At 32.1% G+C, this 11,174-nt stretch overlaps 1 pseudogene across 1 annotated transcript; it reads left to right on the top strand.

Annotated features, from left to right (window-relative positions):
- The first annotated feature begins 7,309 nt into the window (after positions 1 to 7,309).
- LOC149517347 (endoglucanase 25-like) lies at positions 7,310 to 10,681 on the top strand (annotated as a pseudogene). The gene is made up of 6 exons (XR_016344014.1): positions 7,310 to 7,681; positions 8,101 to 8,411; positions 8,494 to 8,952; positions 9,687 to 9,822; positions 9,917 to 10,089; positions 10,205 to 10,681. The product of XR_016344014.1 is annotated as an endoglucanase 25-like (transcript).
- Positions 10,682 to 11,174: the final 493 nt, after the last annotated feature.

Genomic DNA, 11,174 nt, shown 5'->3' with positions numbered 1-11,174 from the left:
AATGAATTATCGTGCATACAAACTTAAAATTAGTTTTAATTTAAAATGTGAAATTTTGATGGTAAAAGATTTTTATTTATAGTAGATCATATAAATGTACAAAGAAAATCTATTAAAAATATAAAATAAAATAAATATAATTTATTATATAAAATATTTTAAAATTAAATTAAAATAATTAAATATAAAACACATGAAAAATTATTTATTGTTATTCATGTGTCCAAAAGCTAAAGATATACACATGGCATAATTAACTTTTTTTTTTTTACAAAAATTTTGATTTTTATATTTCTATATAAGATTATGGGTAAAATACCTCAATAATCACTAAAATATTGGGGTCTTTTTATAGTTATTACTAAAGTTTTTTTTTTTATTTTAGTCACTAACGTTTGAATTAATGCTCTTTTTTAGTCACTGGGACGTTAAACAGTAACAATAGTTTGACCTAGCATATAAAATAACCCAGATGTCATTACAAAAATTACTTGTAAGCTAAAATAACTCAAGTGGCATTACTAAAATTCTACATCAGCTATTTTTTCTTAGGTTTTTCTTTCACATTTCTTTTTTCTCTAAGCAACCCAGTCAAATTAGTTCATTTTCATAACTTTTTCTCTCATATTTCATGCTATTCTTCTCTCCCCTTTCATTATCGGTAGTAATTTTTTTCTTTTCCTCTTGATTTAGGATTTTCAATTGTTGAGTTTAAATTGGAAAACTCTAATTTCATGATTCCTTTTTGTTATTGTGGATTGACAATTGATTTGAGGACCTCTTGGTCAAATGATAATCTTGAAAGGAGGTATCTAAGTTGCAAAAATTATAGGCATTCCTCTTGGTGTCATTTCTTCAATTGGTATGATACATCTGTTAGTAATCGTGTTAAAGTTATGCTCCTTGGGTTATTAAGAAAGATCAACACAATTGAAAGTCAATGAAGAAAAAAGTGGATGTTGTGGATTTTGTTGTTGGTTTGTTGTTTGATTTTTGCTTTGATTAAGTACTGACTAGATTAGGCTTCTTGGTTTAAGGTTAGAGTATGGTAATGTATTATAGGTTTAGGGTACCAATTGTGTTTAAAAGATTATGGGTTTTTTTTTGTTTTTTTTGTTTTTTTACATTTTGTATCAACTGGTAAAATGTATTAACTAATTTTTTTTGTTTCAATAGGCAAAATGTATTAACTTGATTAAATGTACTTTGGATCATATTATGTAATGGTAATCTTGGTTAGTGCTTAATCCTAATCAAATTATGTAGTGTACTTTGGATCAAATTTGTATCGAAGGATCAATTTTTTGTTTAAATCTTGATCAATGCTTAATCCTAAATCAATAGATCCCTTAATATCAAGGTTTTAAGTTTTTGGTTAAATCATGGTCAGTGCTGAATTAAGGTTATTGCAATAAACCCCTTAATATTAACAAAACCTAAACCAACAACATGATAAATCAATAACAATACCAACATGAACAAATAATGAATAAAACAATAAACTAATATATAATTCCAAGCAGTAAAAGAAAGAAATCCAAAACAAATTTAATGAACAAAAAATGACTTTACTGATAATGAAGAGTCATTTACACCAATATGTAATTGCAGACAATATGTTGGACTAAGATCAATACTCTAAACTAGTCTTTACACAAAAATAGTCTCCTAAACAACAAGAAGAATTTCAATACCATTCTAACGTACTAGTAACAAAAGAATTTTGCATCATAAACTAGTCATGTACATAAAAAAAAAAAAAAAACTATTATTTTTAAGCTGGCCTTGCTAGTAATTGGTCTAGCAATTTTTTTCATTTTATGGTAGTTGGCTTTACTAGACCTTTTGTAGCTTTTTTGTTCTATCAAACATTGATTGAAGATTTAGGCTGCTTTCTCTTCCTTTTATCTATATTTGCAAGTCTAGTAGGTGAAAGGCATCCATAAGGTCCAGGACGTAAAGGTATAAGCAAACAGAGCTTTAGATGAACCGTTTGTGAACATGTTCGGTTTCTATTCATTTATGTTTATTTACTAAGCTTAACAAATGATCTTAAACACCATTTGTACAGTTGTTTATTAAATGAATCAAATATGAACAGCAGTCTATTCATTCATTTATGTTCATGAACAAGCTCATTTATGGTTTGTTTAAAACTCATTCGTTTATTGTTCATTTGTTATTCGTTTATAATAATTTTAGTAAAATTACATTTTTATCCTTTACCCTAATCATATTTTAAGGTTTGTTTATGTTTGTTTAGGTTCATTTATGTTCATTTAAGGTCTGTTTATTTAAATTTGTTTAGTTATTGTTTGTTTATTGTTCATGAATACATTCATTTATATATGTTCGTGAACATGTTAGCTTAATGTTTACAAATGAGCTCGTTTAACTTTATTGAATGAACACGAACCAAACTCAAATAACTTATTATTTAAACGAATGAACATGAATGAATAGAGCAATTTTTTTAATGAACACAAATCGAACACAAACACCTTTAAAAATAAATGAACAAACATGAACGAACGAACAAAACATGAACATATGTTCGTTCATTCATGTTTGGTTCATTTACAGCCCTTCTAAAAGGTGAAAAGGGTCTATAAGATTCATAAGGTATGAGAGGTGTACAAGATCAAGAAAAGCCGTTGGATCTAGAAATAGAACTTTGTTGTGTTTGCAATATTTGATTAGTGCCTTACAAATCATCAATACAATAAATGATTAATTATTTATCCCATAAGATAAATTTTAAGGTTGGTATATAGTAGACAAAAAGTTGCTTACATTGGGCATCCCTCTACTAGCCATTGAAGGTGACTGATTAGTAGTTGCAATAGCCTTAACTTGTTGATTATTAGTCCTAACAAATCTCTTAACTTAGAAAATGGAAATAATAAAATAATTATTATATTTTATCTAATATTATCATGCATGAATATAAACAAATAGACCAAAACACTCATAAGTAATTTTAAGACTTTTTTCTTGTTTGACCAATATAATCCCTAGTAACAATTGCTAGATTTAATTTATTATTACCTCAAACTTCTCCTTTGTATGTCCTGACTTTATGCCTTGATTTTTCACATTTTCTATAGTTTAGTTGTCCTTCATTTTTACTAATTTTGAACTAACTTCCAATTGTTTTATCTGCTTCTTTCCTCTTATTCTTATGTGATTTTCTAAGTGGCCTTCGTATAATTGGTGGTAATATTGGTTCTAGGGACTTAATAGTTCTCCATTGATTTGCACCTCTGATAGGGCTAATGAAACTAGAATAGATTTTCAATTATGTGGTCTTACTGTAGCATGGGTTGACATAATGTTTAGGTCTTTCTTTAGTTAAGAACATGGCTGAAACAGCATGCATACATGAAATGACATTGAGATCCCATTTTCTACATGAACAAGCATGTAACTGAAGGTCAACCACATGTTGATTGGATGGACCACATGTAACTTGGTACCTTGGACCACCAACATATTTTAATCAGCACCTACTTGACTCTTAAGACAATTTGATTCAACTTTTTGGTATTTTAGGACACAATAGTCCTAGATACTTTTAAGCCATTGCACTCTTCAAAACAATTCTTTACATCAATTTTGTACTAATAGACTTTATCATTGTCAAGATTGGTTTATCCTTTGCATCCAAAATAAACTTGTTAAATGACTCACATAGATTTTTAATAAACATGTCACACTTGGCCACTATTGAAAAATGAAAATTAGACCAATGAACTGGATCTTTTCCTTCAAGCCATTTGTGTGCATCAATTGATAAGGCTTTCATTAGCTTAATTGCATTTTCAAACTCCTTCAAGTAGGTAGCTTTAGCAACTTTCTACAAGCAATCCTTTAATTTTTTTTCCTTTGTTTTCAAAGTTTGACTTGCAATTTATGTATAAATGCTTAACACAATTTCTATGCTTAGCATCAGGCATAATATCCAAAAGTGCATCCATAATTCCCTATAAAATAGTAGGTCCATAAACTATAGTTAACAAGACTAAACTTAATTTTATATTTAAAATGAAATAATAAAAAATTAAAAGGAATAATTTCATATCTTTTGCTTGATTGAAATAAAAGTTCAATGAAAAGAATTTGTAATCACAAAGTCATTTTTTAGCAAAAGCAAGAACCAATGTCAAGACTCAAAGTTTTCACTTTCAATAGTGGCATACGCTAATGTATAAATGCAATCAATTGCATCAATCTCAATAGCTATCAATAAGTATCCACCATAATACTCTTTTAGGAAACAACCATCAAGGCTAATAATATGCCTGCAACCGGTTTTGAACTCATCTTTGCATGCTTGTATACAAACATACATCCTTTTAAATAACTTGCAATCTAGGTAACATATTGTAATGGTCCCTCTATTGCTATGCCTAAACTCCTCCAAATAATCATAAATCTTATAATATTATTCTTTATGATTTCTATACACAACTTCAAATGCTCTCTGCTTAGCCCTAAAACATTTTGTTAGTGCCATTTAAATCACAAAATCTATCATGACATCTTGTTGAAATGAACTTAAAAAGTATTTTGGATCAATTATAAACTTTTAGAGGTAATGCTGAGCAATCCATTTAATAGTCATGTTTCTATTTTCCTTGTCCTTAAGTATGTTCAAAGACATAAGTTTTGATATACCAAGTAGGTTCTAATAGGTCTTTTGCATTGAATTTTGACTTCCACAGTTTCTATGGACACCCATCATTGTATACAACATTAACTTTCTTTTTGTCATTTATTTTAAACTTGACATTATACCCCTTTTTCCTCTCATTATACCATATAGCTTCTTTCAACACCTCTCTATTAGCAAACAACATTCCTTTTAGTAACTTAAGATTTGCCATATTTGTTTTACTGTTAAATTCTAGTCATCTACTAACACCTTTAGAATCAGACTCATGCACACTATGCAAAGAATATGATTTTTTATATTTAGATCTATCTTCATCTTCAACACTTACTCCTCTAACTCCAACACCTAACCCATTATCCATTCCAACACTAACTCTATCACCTCAACTCATATCACTATTAATTTCTAAATAAACATTAACCTCAAATACATGATCATCATTATCAATCATATCATAATCACTTTCATTATAATCAAAATCAAAACTATCAATATCCTTTTCATGTTCATTGAATAAAACTTTATCTTCTTCTACATTAAAAATGACACTTTTAAAACTTACTTCTACTTCAGTTTTACTTTCACTTGTAGTGTCTGAAGCAACTTTCGCTTGTCATTCATTCTCAATAGATCTACCATCTACATTATATCCATCAATGACAACCCATCCTCCAAGTAAATATGGATGTAATGATTTCTAAGCATGCAAGCAACCATATTCACTACATCAAAATCTGTTATAAAAGGCACAATATTATCATTACTAAGTGTCCTTCCAAGTATTTTCCAATAACATCTAGTTAAACCTATATAACCTAGCTTTCCAATCATATTATTTATTCCAAGCATGAACATAGCTTTTGCATGGCATAAATCAAAGTAATCAAGCTTTCTTCTAGTATACTTCATAGTAAAAGTATACTCAAAATTACCACCATGATGAACAATAATTGAAAAGTAGTCTGATTTAGTATCTGAAAAGGTTATCAAATTTTAAAACATTAATTAAAAAACTAATCTGATTTAAGCATAAAGTACATAACTAATCTATATCTAATAGCTTTAAACTAGTATGTAATATACAAATAGCCTTAGCTTTGGTTAACATAAATAGTTTACTTTTGAACAATAGAATAAGTTGAGATTTGAAAATAAAGAGTAGACACTAGCCTGATTCCCTTTATTCTAATATTAAATCTTTAACATATTCATTAATCAAGTGACAACTTCAAGATTTGAATATGTGGGGGTATATGGTCATTTATATATATCAAGTTTAACCAAAAGTCATACAATACCCTAGTAATAATATCAATGTGTTCCTTTAGTTGGTTATCTAGAATTTGTTGTTTTTTACATCTAAATTATGATATTAATAAATAAAGGATTTAACATATGCAAAAAAATGTAGACAACACTTTATCAAAAACAAAAAAAAAAGACATTCGAACTCAGTCTATATGAGCCTAAATTAAGTCAAGGATATCATCACAACTGCTGACTCAATTAAATAATCTTCATTAGATGACATTTTCAGTACATATGCCTCAAAATGCAATCAAACCCAAACATGGCTCCACATGCCTCAAAAAGTATTCAAAACCAAACATAACTCTACATGCCTCCACAATACAAGACATGTAGACAAAATTGACTCAATACACTAAGCAAAACATAAGCATTAAAAAATGGCTCATCAACTCAACACCACATAAAGCATAATAAAAATCTATCTGCAACAACTATATTAAATGCTCAAAACTAAACTAGTCATTCAAACTACTCAATTCAGCAATAGATAGAAGCAAAGAAAAAAAAACTAAAATATATTAAACACTTACCATACATAAGCATAACATTCCCTTTCAATTGAAGCTTCCTTCTATCCGTTGCTTGCCAAACCCTAAACAAACACCAACAATAGAATCTAATATGATCTTATACCACTTGAAAAAACACAAAATCATAATCTCTAACTCTCGATTTTTCCCAAATTATAACTCTTGCAACCCTAAACTCCAAATCATAGTCTCTTCTCTTTAAATTGCAACCTTAAACCTTAAATCATAGTTACTTTTTAACATAACCCTAAATTCCAAATCATAAAAACCCCAAACCCTTAAATCCGTTACGAACTAATCTGATTCTATAACTTAAAAAATTTTATCATATGTGAAATTTTAGTAATGTCATATAGGTTATTTTAACTTACATAGATGCTATCCAAATTATTTTATTTGCCATATCATCATACTTAAAAATTTTGTAATGTCAAATTAAACAACTGTTATTGTTTAATATTTCAGTAATTGAAATAAATACTAATTTAAATATTAGTGATCAAAATGAAAAAAATAATCCTTCAGTAACTATTTTAAAAAGACTCCAATAATTTAGTGACGGATATTTTACAGCAGCTGTGCCGACGGTCCCCATCCAAAGCTCTATCATACTCAATTATTCGTAATTGAAGTCCAGCTCAGCCAAAAGCGATAAAGAAAACAGCCACTGCCCACTTACACATTTTCTATCGAACACTTTCCTCTTTTCCCCATCAGATTTGTCGCTATTGGAGCCGCCGCTGCAACCTTCTAATCTTGGCCCATTTGCTTGGCTATCTTTCAAATCATAAGCATGTACGGTAGAGATCCATGGGGAGGCCCGCTGGAGATTAACGCAGCTGACTCCGCTACCGACGACGACAGGAGTAGGAATCTACAGGACCTGGACAGAGCTGCGCTCTCTCGCCCCTTGGATGAGACCCAGCAGAGTGGCTGCTGGGCCCCGGCGAGCAGAAGAAGAAGAAGTACGTTGATCTCGGATGCATCATTGTCAGCCGCAAGATCCTTGCGTGGACCGTGGTGACCCTTCTGCTCTCAGGCTTTCTTGCCGGATTCATCACCCTAATTGTGAAGACGGTTCCACGTCATCATCACTCCCACTCTCCGCCCGATAACTATACTCTTGCTCTGCACTAAGCCCTCATGTTCTTCAGTGCTTAGCGTTGGACGTTTTTCTCCCATTACATTTAACTTCAAGTATGCATGTTGAACTTCAGATCTGATCCTATCCCATCCAATCTAAGTAAACTGGTAATCAATTAGGATTGCTAAGTTGGGTATGGACTAGATCAGATTAAATTTGATAATTTTAAACGCAACAAACTGATACAACACGAAAAGCACACGAAAGACAAAGGAGAAATGATTTAAAATTTTAGTGATTTGTGTTTGGAAGTATACATGAATTTGATGCGTAATTTTTGGTATTTTAGGTATATTTGACACGAAAGCATACCAATACACTTGTCAGGTCTAATTTTAGAATATTTACACTTAATACCACCCTTGTATTATTGATGCATCCATGACAGTCCTTCTTGACCTGCAACAATGGTAATAATCTAATTTATCAATCCACTGCAGCCGGGAAACTGCCCAAGCATAATAATGTGTCGTGGAGAGGGAACTCGTGCCTCCAAGATGGCAAATCTGATCCCTCCACTTTGATGAAGGATCTTGTCGGCGGTTACTATGACGCTGGAGATGCCATCAAGTTCAACTTTCCTTCATCTTTTGCCATGACCATGTTGAGCTGAAGCGTCATTGAATACAGTGCTAAATACGAGGCTGCCAGCGAGCTCATTCATGTTAAAGAGATCATCAAATGGGGTACTGATTATATTCTCAAGACCTTCAACAATTCTGCTGATACCATAGACAGGATAGCTACGGAGGTATAATTATATATGTTAATTATATTGCTACGATACTAGCAATTGATTGTCAATTATCATATGCTAACTCATAAATTCACAGGTTGGGGTAGGAGATACATCTGGAGATAGGACAACCCCAAATGATCATTATTGCTGGATGCGGCTTGAGGACATTGATTACCCTCGTCCTGTCTTTGAATATCACAGCTGCTCTGATCTTGCTGCTGAAATGGCTGCTGCTTTGGCTTCTGCTTCCATTGTTTTAAAAAACAAGGCATACTCCCAAAAGCTTGTCCATGGTGCTCGGACCCTCTTTACGTTTTCTAGGGCTCAAAAAAGCAGATACAGTGCTGGTGGTTCTGATCCTGCCCTATTTTATAACTCCTCAAGTTACTGGGATGAGTTTGTTTGGGGTGGAGCCTGGTTATACTATGCCACTGGGAATTCTTCCTACCTTCAGTTAGCTACAAATCCTAAACTTGCTAAGCATGCTGGTGCTTTCTGGGGAGGCCCAGATTATGGTGTTCTTAGCTGGGATAACAAGCTTGCTGGTGCTCAGGTAACTCTATGCTGCTTGTCTTTCTAGTCTTGTACCTTGTGTAGCCGTCTGCTCTGTTTTGATTATTTGATGTAATGCTGTTTTGCTAAAAGTTTTCTCAGAGTTTATATCTTAGGTTGGTTTGTGTTTTCTCAGAGTTTATATCTTAGGTTGGTTTGTGTTGCTTATAGCACTGTGATATTCAAATGCAATACCGGTGAATTTTCTTGATACAATCAATTAGCATTCTTTCAGGCATTTGGTAAATTTCTTCCAGTTTTCTTCCCTATGTTCACAATATTATTTAATATTGCATTTTAATTTCAGTATAGGTATATCCCAGTTCTTGTTTTTGTGCCATTTTTTATTACAAACAAAGTTGTTTGTCTTATATATTGAGTACTCTTAGCTATATCTGAAGCACCATTGCCACTCATCAGTTATCTTGTATTCTGTAATTAATCAATTTTCCCCTCACTTTTCTCGCCTAAATATGTGGATGATTGTACTCCAATATCATCAATCATACATTTTCAGAATCAAATTTAGCTTGCTTCAAGGCTGTTAAAATTGCTACTTTGATATCCAATCTATTTAGATGGATCATTCAATTAGTGTGCTCAATTGCCTATGTCTCTGTTTGTAGTTATGATATACATTTACTACTTGCCACAATCTGCCCATATAGGTTATTAACTTTTTTGATTGTTCAGCTTGCATGTTCATCTCTAATATAACCAATGTTTGGGATTTAGGCGCTTCTGAGCTGGTTGAGATTGTTTTTGAGTCCTGGGTATCCATATGAGGAAATATTGAGAACATTTCACAATCAAACCAGCATAGTTATTTGTTCATTCCTTCCAGTTTTCACAAGCTTTAATAGAACAAAAGGTAAACATCTCTTGTTTTTGTTGACCATGCCATACTCAAATGTGTTGGCTATGCACTTTTCTGTGACACCATGGTAACTTTGGACATTACACAGGAGGTTTGATTCAGTTAAACCATGGACAGCCTCAGCCTCTGCAATATGTTGTCAATGCGGCCTTCTTAGCCACCTTATACAGTGATTATCTTGATGCTGCTGATACACCTGGATGGTATTGTGGTCCCAATTTCTTTTCAACTGACATTTTGCATGAATTTGCCAGGTATGCTGTAATCCGTTCTTTTTCAAAAGATAGTCCAGGGGAAATGGTTCAGACCGCATAATCCTGAATCAACAAAGGCAGGGTAGCCAATGATTTTGTTTTTTTGGCTGTTATTTTGCCAGATTGATTACATCCTTGGCAAAAATCCTCAGAAAATGAGCTATGTTGTGGGTTTTGGTAACCATTACGCATCTATCCCTGAGAATAAGATCAAATATAACTGCAAAGGGGGGTGGAAATGGAGGGATACATCAAAGCCAAACCCTAATACAATTGTGGGAGCCATGGTTGCTGGACCTGACAAGCATGATGGATTTCATTACGTTCGCACCAACTACAACTACACAGAGCCAACTCTTGCAGGCAATGCAGGTTTGGTCGCTGCACTCGTGGCATTGTCTGGTGACAAGTCAACTGGGATTGACAAGAATACCATTTTTTCTTCAGTTCCACCAATGTTTCCCACACCACCACCACCTCCAGCACCTTGGAAGCCATAAAGATGTTATTGATCTTTCATCTGTTTCCACCATGTTGTGCGACTTACAATCTGATGATTTTGGAAGTAGTTTTTTGGAGCCAAAGTGACCTTAGACATAAACGACAACTTTTTCACCTATATCAACCGTAGAAACCAAGTTCAATCAATCGGATAAGTTTAATATTAAGTATTAAAACTATCCAAACCATTAAAATAGAACAATAACAACAAATTTGTATTTTTACCTAAATAAACGTAAACAATAACTTTTTCATACATATCATCCGTGTCAATTAAGTTCAATACTTTCAATAAATTTAATGTCATGTATTGAAACTATCAAAACCAAACTATCAAAACCATTAAAATAGAATAATAACTGTTAATTTGCATATTTTCCTTTTAACGGCACAAAAAGTTCATTCATTGGAATAAGTTTAAAATCATAAGCTTACTATTTCTTTTTATTTTCTTGCAAAACTTTTTGATTCACTTGTATGGCTATATTTTAGTTGCATTTTGCTACCAATCCCAATCTGCTCTCTTTCCTATCATAAAAATAATTATGTATATGGTAGAAATACATATATTACCAACTTAAAGCATAAAAC

The sequence above is a fragment of the Durio zibethinus genome, chromosome 8, assembly GCF_047325235.1.
Source record: "Durio zibethinus cultivar Kanyao isolate XHJ-2024 chromosome 8, ASM4732523v1, whole genome shotgun sequence".
In the NCBI taxonomy this organism is placed as follows: Eukaryota; Viridiplantae; Streptophyta; class Magnoliopsida; order Malvales; family Malvaceae; genus Durio; species Durio zibethinus.
Note: the sequence above shows the minus strand (reverse complement) of the source record. Positions and strands in the feature narration are given on the sequence as shown.